The 10845-nt window shown below is 37.3% G+C and overlaps 1 long non-coding RNA gene across 1 annotated transcript; it reads right to left on the reverse strand.

The window, feature by feature from the left end:
• Positions 1-2769: 2769 nt before the first annotated feature.
• Positions 2770-9708, reverse strand: LOC125095743 (uncharacterized). The gene is made up of 4 exons (XR_007125936.1): positions 9581-9708; positions 6622-6838; positions 4320-4419; positions 2770-3242 (listed from the first exon to the last, which is right to left on the reverse strand). It is a non-coding gene; the product is annotated as an uncharacterized LOC125095743 (long non-coding RNA).
• Between the last annotated feature and the right edge of the window lie 1137 nt (positions 9709-10845).

The raw sequence follows: 10845 nt of genomic DNA on the forward strand, positions 1-10845 counted from the left end.
TTTTAATTGTGTAAGTATTACGTTTGTGGTGGCATGTTACACCACAACAGAATTACATTTAAAAAAAAAATTTTTTTAACCCAGGGGTAGACACTGTAAACAGTTACACACATACCGAGAATTTTTCTCTGTTAGCTTAATATACACACATATACACATTTGTATAATACATATATGTATTTCTTGTTTCAAAATGGGTACATACTAAGCATATTGCCCAGTAATTTGCTCTTTTCACCCAACAATAAATTGTAGGTATCTTCTCATAGCTAAATGCATAGATCTGCTTCATCCTTTTTAATAACAATATCATATTTCATGGTATGTATGAACTATTATTTATTCCCCCATGGAGAGAAAAGTAGGGCATTTCCAATTAGTTACTCTTAGAGAAAATGCTGCCGTAACTGTGTAAACTCCACTCCTTGTATTATAATGGTATTTCTTCAGGCCAATATCTAAATTTCAATATCTAAAAGTAGGATTACTGGGTCTTATATTTGAGAATTAACAGGACTTAAAATGGGTTGTTGTTTTTTTTTCAGGTCGAGATTTTTCCCATGAATTCAAGTAAAAGTTTGAAGAATCTGCTATTGCTAGTTCTGATTGCACTCCTGCTGGACGAAAGCTCTGGTCTTCTGAAGCCACTTTTAAGATCACTTGATTATAACGTTGCTTCTTTTTTACCATTAATTTTGAAAATCACTATAATGCAAGAAAAAATGAGTACATGTCAATGCATATTTATTGCCCAAATACATATTTACTGTGTAAGTCTTTGGAGATACTTCCATTTTAAACTGACCCAGTTATGACCTTTGAAATTAAAATATTACATTTGATATACAACAGTTTTGTATCACAGGCCATAAGATGAAAGTTTTGGAAAGTAACAAAATTATTATATTTAGTGATTTCAACTGACCTTGTCCTTCTTCACCATCTACTTCTCTCTTGACATTTCCCAGGCATCCCAACCACTAAATTTTAAATCTCTCACATGTGCCATGGGTAGGATATACCAAGACACCAGCAGTGACAAACCGAACCCCAATTCTATTCAAATACACTGCAGAAAGGACTTTATCTTATTCAATTAATACTCTGCAGAATTTAAAATTGGAGAAGAACTTGAGCATGAGGAGAGAGAAAAAAGTGACAGAGCTCTCCCTGTCTCATATCATCGTTTTTCTCAAGCAACTATACAAGAGGGGAGCCATTCGTGTCTCCTAAATGGAAACCTAGATTATTCGGGAAGTCACCACAACTAGTGAGTGACGGATAGGGAATGTGATCCCCCATCTTCTGATTCTGAAAGCTATGCTCATTCTGTTCCATTCTGGTCTCATCACCCCACACAGCTGAGAGAAGGGTCCAGCGCATAGAAGTGACTTTCTGAAGGCCCCATAGCTAACTATACTTCTGACCTCTGATTCAACATTTCTTCCCACAGCCCTGCTGGGTTTAGTGAGCTTTTGCAACTGGCACTAAATCTGACTAATTCTGAATATAAAAAATGGATTTCTATCCTCTCATGCTGCTCCAGAGGGACTGTGTTTCTGTTCACCTTGAGGGGTTGGGCTTACCACGCGGGTGTAAGCAAATTCAATCTACTTCCTTCCTTCTCTCCACTGGGCAAGCACAGATCAGAATGGCATTTTGCACGCCTCTTAACATGTTTATGGCAAAATTGAAAATCTGGCAATATCTAATACCAATCTTAAATGCACACAGGGCTAAAGAAAAAGGACACAGCAAAGAGCCATGGAATGTCTGCAATTGTCCGGATACACCAAGGAGCTGGAATCGTATTTTAATAATCGAGATGGAAATATGGCTCTCATTTCCATTGGTGAGGAGAGGGGTCCCAGCAGTGGCCTCTTGGACAAGCACTGTGAACCCCACTGTCGTTGAAAATATTCTCAAACTCTTTGGCAATGAAGGCAGTGACCAATAGAGTTTGGAACTTTCTAAAGGGGCTTTCTCACTGAAAATCCACATTTCACAAAGATTTTATAAGTAACCACTGAATGAATGGCATCTTCCTCGAGGTTCCCCTCAATTTCATTTTATTTCCAGGTAGCTACTAGATTTGAATTGCAGCACTTTCTATGTTAGATACACATCCTGCATAGTTTCTTTCTTTACATGGAATTCATGGACTATGAGAGGGCTCTATTTTACTTACACTGTTCATCAAAATGCACAAAACTAAGTGGATTTAAGTAGAATTGACGATACACACTTAGAGGAACTAAATAACTAGCTCTCTCCCTCCAGTTAAAGGCACTGCTTTGAAAATTGTGTACTACTTTCCCAGTACGCCGCAGATGATAACTGAGGCACACATCTTTTGTCTACATATTCAAGGAGGTCAAATAAAAATAAATCCATTTTTCATTGTCTTTTGAAATTTTTCTTCTACAAATACTTTCTAGAACTCTTCCATGTGACAAAATCTGTTCTGAGTTTTCTCCTTCAACAAAAAGAGCTATTTATCTGATTTTTTTAAAAAAAGGAAAGCAACAACTAATGTGGGAATAAGTAAGTCAGGCCGTGTACCTGGTAACGTTTTTTATTAGAGCTTTTGGAAGAATTATTCAGAGAACTTCGCCTTTCAGGACTCTGTTCTCATTGTCTTTCTTCCCACATAGAACAAGCTAAAAGATACTCACGGAAGACTGACTAGGGCCAATTTTCTATGAGTTAAAACAACAACAGCATCAATATTTCAGAGTCTGCAAAAACACGGCATTCTCTTGTCTTGAAAAGATTGTTAGAAATCATTGCATTTAATGAAGTCAAAATAACACAAGAGATTGAGGGATGCTTCGCTTCTGAATGTGCAATGATAAATCAGATTCTTCATAACTTATATCTGAGTAAAATAGATCTGATACTGCCCCCTCTGTAGACCCAGTCTGGGGATGAGGCGCAAGGTAACTGTCGATCTTTTCATCATGGTCCTGGTGGACTCCTGGTTTCCAAACAGTTTCAGCTGTCATAGTTGCTTAGAGTTTACTGAGCTGTTTTTAGTTACTCATTCAAATATTCATAACAAGCGAGGACTGTAGTTTGCTGTCTGGTAACAACTTCATTTTCAGCTCACACTAAGGCTGTCCTTGTGGGCTGCCTCTTTCGACTCTCATTGGGCTTTGTGCAGTCACATGGCCTTTCAAGGATGATGGAATTTCCTTGGGAGTAGGCAAAAAGAGAGCGTTCCATCTTTTATCTTTGCCTGGCTGGATGATGAAAATAATTGCAGTAGACAGTTATGGATTATCAAAGAGACAAGTGAAATCATCAAACCTATATCAAGCACTGCTTTGTGCTACCCAAGAAGGCAGATCCTTTAATTATTTACCTTTTAAGACTCTGAACACCTCAGGAAACCCTAAAATGGCAACATATTAGTGCAAATATTTACTCTTCAATATTGTTCTTGAATAAAGTAATGAAAATTTGTGTAATCTCATGATACACTCTTGGAAGAAACCAAAGGATTGTACCATTTCTTAGTATGGGAGAAAATACCTTCATTACGTATGATCTCTCCATTATTTAATGAAAACTCTGGTTAAATAAACCTTTCAGGTAGGCAAATTCTGCTGCTTAGTTTAGAAGCTAATACCTAATACCTGAATTAGCTGCAGTAATGCATTAATTACTGCAAATAAGCAACACTGTAATATCCAAAGTGCAATTATTTAATTAAGCTATGACATCAGCTATACACTGTTATTTTATCATCTATATCCTCTATGTTACGGAAAAAAAAAAGATTTGTCCCTCAATATATATTTCTAACATAATTTTATGCTTTGACATTTAAACTCTGAATTATTCTGGCTATAACATACACCATATTTAGAGAAAAGAATTAAAATTTTTTTACCAATTTATTCTTCACATTAAGTCATGCTCATTCTATAAGAAGAAATCTATGCCCTTTTTCTTCCATTGAATTTGTTAGCTCTTTTTTTTTTTAAGACTACCTTACATTTGTACAGTTCTTCTCAACATGAATACATACATACCATGGTACTCCTGAGACCATGTGTATTTTCTTTTTCTTTTTTTTTTTTTAAGATTTTATTTATTTATTTGACAGAGAGAGAGAGATCGCAAGTAGGCAGAGAGGTAGGCAGAGAGAGGAGGAAGCAGGCTCACCGCTGAGCAGAGAGCCCGATGCGGGGCTCGATCCCAGGACCCTGAGATCATGACCCGAGCTGAAGGCAGAGGCTTAACCCACTGAGCCATTCAGGTGCCCCACCATGTGTATTTTCTAAAGAACACCAAGCAGGTAGATTTTGTATTACCTCATTTATACTCGGGGGGAGGGGGCGTGCAAGGGGAGTAACCACGTCTGAGGCAAAGCAAAAGGAATTTCAATCTCGCAAGACACTGCCAGATAAAAACCTGGAAAAGATCATTAATCTCATTTGTTTTCATTATAGCAACACTTGTTATCACAACTTCAGTTAAGGAAGTGCCAACATTTATACCAGCAATTTTATGTCAGCAAAATTAGTTCTAAAAGTTGAAGGTCCTGGTACTATAAACTCTCTGTTCTTGCCAAGGTCTTTACATGTTGTGATGGAAAGGGGTCCATGTTATGCCTGCTTGACAGAATAAACCATTATTTGAATAATGCTTGGTGGGAACTGTAATATAACATTCATTCCTAAATGACGTACTAATATTTCCACGTATCTGATATAATGTTTTATCCTTTAAAGGCAGATTTTTGTCCCAGACACTTTTTTTTTCATCTTTATAAGGGGGAAAGTGTGAGAAAATAGAAATATTCACCCATTTCTGTTAAGCTTTTTAACAGCTTCATGAATGAAAGTTCTCTCCATGATGGAGATCTCAAGCACAAGTGAATTATTTAGAAGTCCCTGTTACGTGGCATGAGACAAAAAAAATTAAGGCTCTATTGAGACACCCAGGCTAGTGATGTTACAGAATCTAATGCCCACAGCCTACAGTCCATGTGGTAAAATGCTGGTTTTCACGGAACATAAATAAGATATTTGAACCAATATTTCTAATATTCAGTATTCAATATTGGACTTTTTCAATTATCCAACAAGATAATGTTTTAGAAGTGTCTTCCTCGCTAAATACAAAAATTCATTTCAAGCCACAGAAGAAAACGAGTTCTTAGATTTAGTGGGGTTTTACTTTTGAAAAAAATAGATGTAGCATGGCTGCAACATTTACACTATTTAAGGCAATCCTTTGAGGAGTGAGATAGATAGCTGAAGGATGAATCCAGAAAGCCCATCAGTATAAGGGTAGTGAGATAACTTCCAACAGGGAGGTCTCCATGCCAAGTTGTTCATTGAATCCCAGATGATGGCATGCTTCATAATTATAACTATTTACTGAAGACTTTGCCTGTGTCAAGCACTTTATAACTACTATCTTATTTAATATTCACATTAACCTGGTGAGGTAAGATTATCTCCATATTATAAGTGAGGAGACTGGGTTCAGAGATATTATGACAAGCGTCCAAGGTCAGAAACCTAGGAAGTGGCAAAGTTAAAATTTAAACCCAGTTTACCTATGTCCCATCTCCATGCTCCTTCACTACGCATCACCCTCCTGATTAGAGGTAACTGATTAATAATCAATGGGCACTATCCTGTCCCCTGGGGTGTGTAGAGACAACTATTTCAGCAATGTGACACTTGTCAAAGGGAATCTCTATATAAATGTCATCCCAGTGTAAGTAAATTTTAAGAGAAAACCCAAGGAGACAAGCTGGATTTGACTCCAGCTGCTATAGCCAATGGGGACTTCAAAGAGTCTGAAGATGGAAGCAAACAGAAGAAAGGTTGTCTAAGCAAAAAGCACTGAAATAAGATAATCTCATAAAACACGCTACCACTTAGTAACAGAAGGCAGTTTTCAAGCATTCATTTTAATGGGGAGGTTGGTAGACCCTGTATGTGTTAGAAGAAACTATTCAATAATGGGTAGGGCCAAGAGCATTAGCACAAAATAAATATAGTTGATAGATCTTGACAGGTTCAAGACCCTTGCTTTGCACACCAAGGAATGAGAACTCTCAGCTATCAGTACATGACTAATGATAGAGGATAACAGCCAGTCCATCAGAGATTGATAAGGATCCATACAGAGTCACAACAGTGGAGCAAAAGATGCTGCAGAGTCAGATACGGAGTGAAGGGGATTCATATGAGGCAGGAACAGATGTGAAATATAGCTATTGTCATTCTTGGCTAAGAGCTCAACCAATCTAGGCAATGAGAAGGAACTGGGAGTGCCAAAATTCCATCATAATTGATCCATAACAGCTTTTGAAGTTCATGCACATATGTATATTTGAGTACAAGTTATTTTCAAAACTTTATATGACTTACTTTATTCTGTTTAAGTTGTAGTCTTCATAAAATTACAAGTTAAATAACACTTTGAGTAAAAGTTAAAGATACTGAAATAAATACACCCAAATTACATTTGAAGTCATTATCCTGACACCCAATAGGGATAGACTGCATATAATAACAGCTAACCCTTTGTTAAATGCCCACCGAGTTTCAACAATTCTGATCTTTAAAGTAATACTACAAATAAATGTTAATATACCTCTTCATGTAGAGAAGGAAGAGAAATTAAGAGACGCTCTCAAGATCTTCCAGTTACTGTTTTCAGAGCCAAGATTTTGACCCAAGATAGTGAGGCTTCTTCTGCAATTGCCCCTGTTACAAGTTGCATGCACCCCAAAGTTAAGAATCAGCTCCTGGGAAGTGAATCTGAGCATTGTCTATTATTGGATGCTTAAGCCTCCTCTTAAGGAACAAACCTGAAATCTTACCACAAAATGTTTCAATGTCCCATAATTTCCATAAGACCTGGAATTAACAAAAACATAAAATGAATGAAGATACCATGCTCAATAAACTTTTGAATAAGGCCATGTTTAATGATATGTAATGATAAAATGAGTGATTAGTAACTCTTTTTTGTAGAATAATCAATCAACTATGACATCTGGCTTCTAACAAAATGTCCATCATTTCTCATCAATTCTAAAATGAACATTTTTCATATTTTAAATCTATAATGGAGGGCATCTTACAAATGCTGTCAGCTTGGTGGAAGACAAAGCAGTGATCATTACCTGTGCAGGTCTGAAGTCAGTTGTTATTCCTAGGGACCCAGCTGGACAATCATTATCCCTTAACGTTTCAATCAAGAAACCATATAAGGTCCATTGAAGAAGCAATGTAAGTCCTGACTATTACCTAAAATATTCTGTAGATACCCTACAGCACAATTAAGAACACACAGACATCAAAACTTGCAAATAAGGGGCAACTGCTTCAAAGAAAATCCCAGAGACAGTACTGGAGCACTATTTCAAGTAATGCTATATCATTGACATGCCAAATGGCACAGCAGATGGTGGTGAGTGAAAAAAAATCAGTCTCCAAACCAAACAAGGGTACAAGAGCCTTTCCTCTGACAACCATATATATATATTTTATATTAATACCTATACCCAATATGGGGCTTGAATTTGCAACCCTGAGATGAAGAGTCAGATGCTCTACCAACTGGGCAAGCCAGATACCCCTGCACTACAGAGACAAAGAGCAGAAATTGAAGTCTTAACAGATTCCTAGTTAGGAACTACATTAAAGTCCTTACTTCTCATCCAGTCCAGCAAGAATTCTATGAATGTTCTGATCACTACAACCCAGCTCAGCTGGTTCCAACTCTGACAAGTTGGAATACAAATTTCTCTTATATGGGTTAGGAGAAGTATTTCCTACTGAAAACATCTATAGTGCTACCAAAATTGGTAAGGAGAGCTGCTTTGAAAGATCTGTGTCTAGGTTTGGCAAGCAAGTCACATACATTGTAATAGGAGACGGACGAGATAAAGAAATTATGGGCAAACGACACAACATGCCTTTCTGGAGAATCACAAACCATGGAGACCTAATGTCCCTCCACCAGGCTCAGGAGCTTGATTTTCCCTAAGAACTGGAATGAAGAGTTTTCCCCATGAGTTCCTTTGCACTCTTGAAGGGAGATAGAGATCAGAACCACTTGGAAACTCTGGGTCTCTCCCTGATTCTCTCTCTTTCTCCACAGAATGCTGGCAAGAACATAATCAGATCCACCAGCTGCAAGAGACAAAGATTATTTTTGCCAAGAGTGAGCTGCTGCCCCATGTGCATCCTTGTACAGAGGCAAGAGACAGTTGGATTGAGAGAACAATAGATGCACCACAGCTACAATGCTTTTAATTATTCTGTTTTTTCTTTTGTTTTATTTTTTTCAAAAAATGAAGAAAAGGAAAAAATATCACAGCCACCAGCAACATCTGAGTCAACAGAGCCAAGATGTCAACAAGTTTAGGGATGCCTTAACCACTTCTACTTTATTTTTCTTTTGATGTGTACAGAAGACTGAAATGTTAAAAAAAAAAAATACATTTCTAGTTGTCTCAAAGGAATCTTGCACATGTATAAAATAAATTCATAACTAATAAGCATATCTTAGTTATGTGTACATATGTGTCTGTTATATAAGATAATGATACAGTTTTCAACTGACAGTGTCTCAGGTCTTACAAAACTGTGAATTTTCCAATGTTTAAAAAATGTATTTAAGTTGTACTTTCATTTCTTTGTGTGTAGCAACATTTTCTCCAAGTATAGTTTCAGAAATGCCTAAATCCTAAAAGAGAATACTTCAATAAAAAATAGATTCAGGAGCATCTGGGTGGTTCAGTTGGTTAAGCATCTGCCTTCAGCGCAGGTTATGATCTCAGGGTCCTGGGATCAAACCCCATGTTGGGTTCCCTGCTCAGCGGGGAGCCTGCTTCTCCCTTTCCATCTGCCTTTCCCCTTTGTACTCAATCTCTTGTTCTCTCTCCCTCTGTTAAATAAATAAAGAAAGAAAATCTTTTTAAAAGATAAATAATAGTTTTATAAGAATCCTATAAGGGGGGCACCTGGGTGGCTCAGTGGGTTAAGCCTCTGCCTTTGGCTCAGGTCATGATCTCAGGGTCCTGGGATCGAGCCCTGCATCGGGCTCTCTGCTTGGCAGGGAGCCTGCTTCCCCCTCTCTCTCTGCCTGCCTCTCTACCTACTTGTGATCTCTCTGTCAAATAAATAAATAAAATCTTTAAAAAAAAAAAAAAAAGAATCCTATAAGGGAGACATTAGCCTCACTATGGGATTTTTATTTTAATTTTTTTAGAGAGAGGTTGCAAATGGGGGTTGGGGAGGGCAGAAAGAGAGAGAGAGAATCCCAAGATTCTCCCAGGAGAATCTCCAAGCTGGGTGAGGGGCTCAATCTCATGACCTGAGCTGAAATCAAAAGTCAGATGCTTAATCGACTGAGCCATCCAGGCACCCCTGGAAGATTTTTAACCCTATGTTTAAAAGAAAATATTTCATGTAGGCCTGAATAGGGTTACCAAAAACCATTGGTTCATCATATCTCACATTATATAATATTTATAGAATACCATCATATACTAAATGCTACATGCAACATCAAGAAGATCTTTGCTTTCCAAAAATCTTACCCTCCAAGCTATGTCCACAGGATGGTTGTATCCACTTCTTGTTGTGGATTTGCCTTATTACATAACCCATAAGAACATGCAGAATTGGGACTCCTGTGTCTGCCCAAATGTTGTAGATGAAGTGCTTTTAGGAGATTGGAAACCATGGTTTTCAATTCTAGAATTTGAAATAAGCAAATTTGGGAGTGGGGGAATTTTCCTTGTCTGTAGGACAAAAGAAAATTCAGTGTCTCAAAGTAGGTATGATGGGGACAAAATTAATAAGTGAGTGTTCCCAACCTTTCCTTATGCTGCTTCTACTCCACACACAAACAAATTTTATCTTTGCCACTCAGTTTTGTCTCTCCATTCCCCATCCCACATAGGAATTTATTTTTTACCAACCTATTCTAGGCTTTTATGATGCATAGCAGGTTGAATAATTAGAGCAAGACAAAGAATCAGACTGATCCGGGAAAAGGGAGAAGGGGAGGAGGGGGCAAGGTCTCACTGAGGAGGCTAGGGAGGAAAGTCAAGTGTAGGTTTGAGGAAAAGTATCTTCAGAGCAGCCATGAAGTAAGAGTTTGGAAAATGAAAGAAAATATTTTTTTTAATACCTGGATTTTTAAAAATTGAAAACTCAAGAAATTCAAACATTACATAGAGTGTATAATAAAAGGAAAACCCTACAATTGTCTTGGTTTGGGTCTGGCCCTCTCTTTTTCAATTGTTATTTCCGTAACATTCCAGTTAGCATAAAAAAGAAGGATGGCAAGAAAATAAGAGGAAAGGAGGCCAAAGGACAGGAGATAATGTCTGTTCCTATGCACCTGCAAAATGTCTGTGACATAGGTTAGCTTGGGTTACAAAAAGCAACAGACACTTCCCTTTTTTTTTCTTTGAGTTGCTACCTAAAATCCATCAAAATTATCAAGTAGAAACCTTCTTAAAAAGGTAAGTAAAAAAAAAAAAAACTTAAATGAACAACTAAATCAAACAATCCTGTTTTGGATGGTGGCTAGGAGGGGCATGGCTTGGGCAATTGGTGGAAAGGTAGTACTTATTTATAATTGTGGGGAAATAGGGAAAAGAACATAACATAAACCATAACATAATTAAAAATAGGGGAGGAAGGAACAAATCTTGGATTTTACGAAAGAATCCTATTTATTATTTTGAAAAGAAATATACAGTTTCTGCAAGAACATATAGGACATATTACATGCAAAAGCATCAAAAAAGTTCCAGTTTCAAATTGTTGCAAATCTGCTAACTTGGCTACAAGC

Source organism: Lutra lutra, chromosome 3, assembly GCF_902655055.1.
Source record: "Lutra lutra chromosome 3, mLutLut1.2, whole genome shotgun sequence".
Lineage (NCBI taxonomy): Eukaryota > Metazoa > Chordata > Mammalia > Carnivora > Mustelidae > Lutra > Lutra lutra.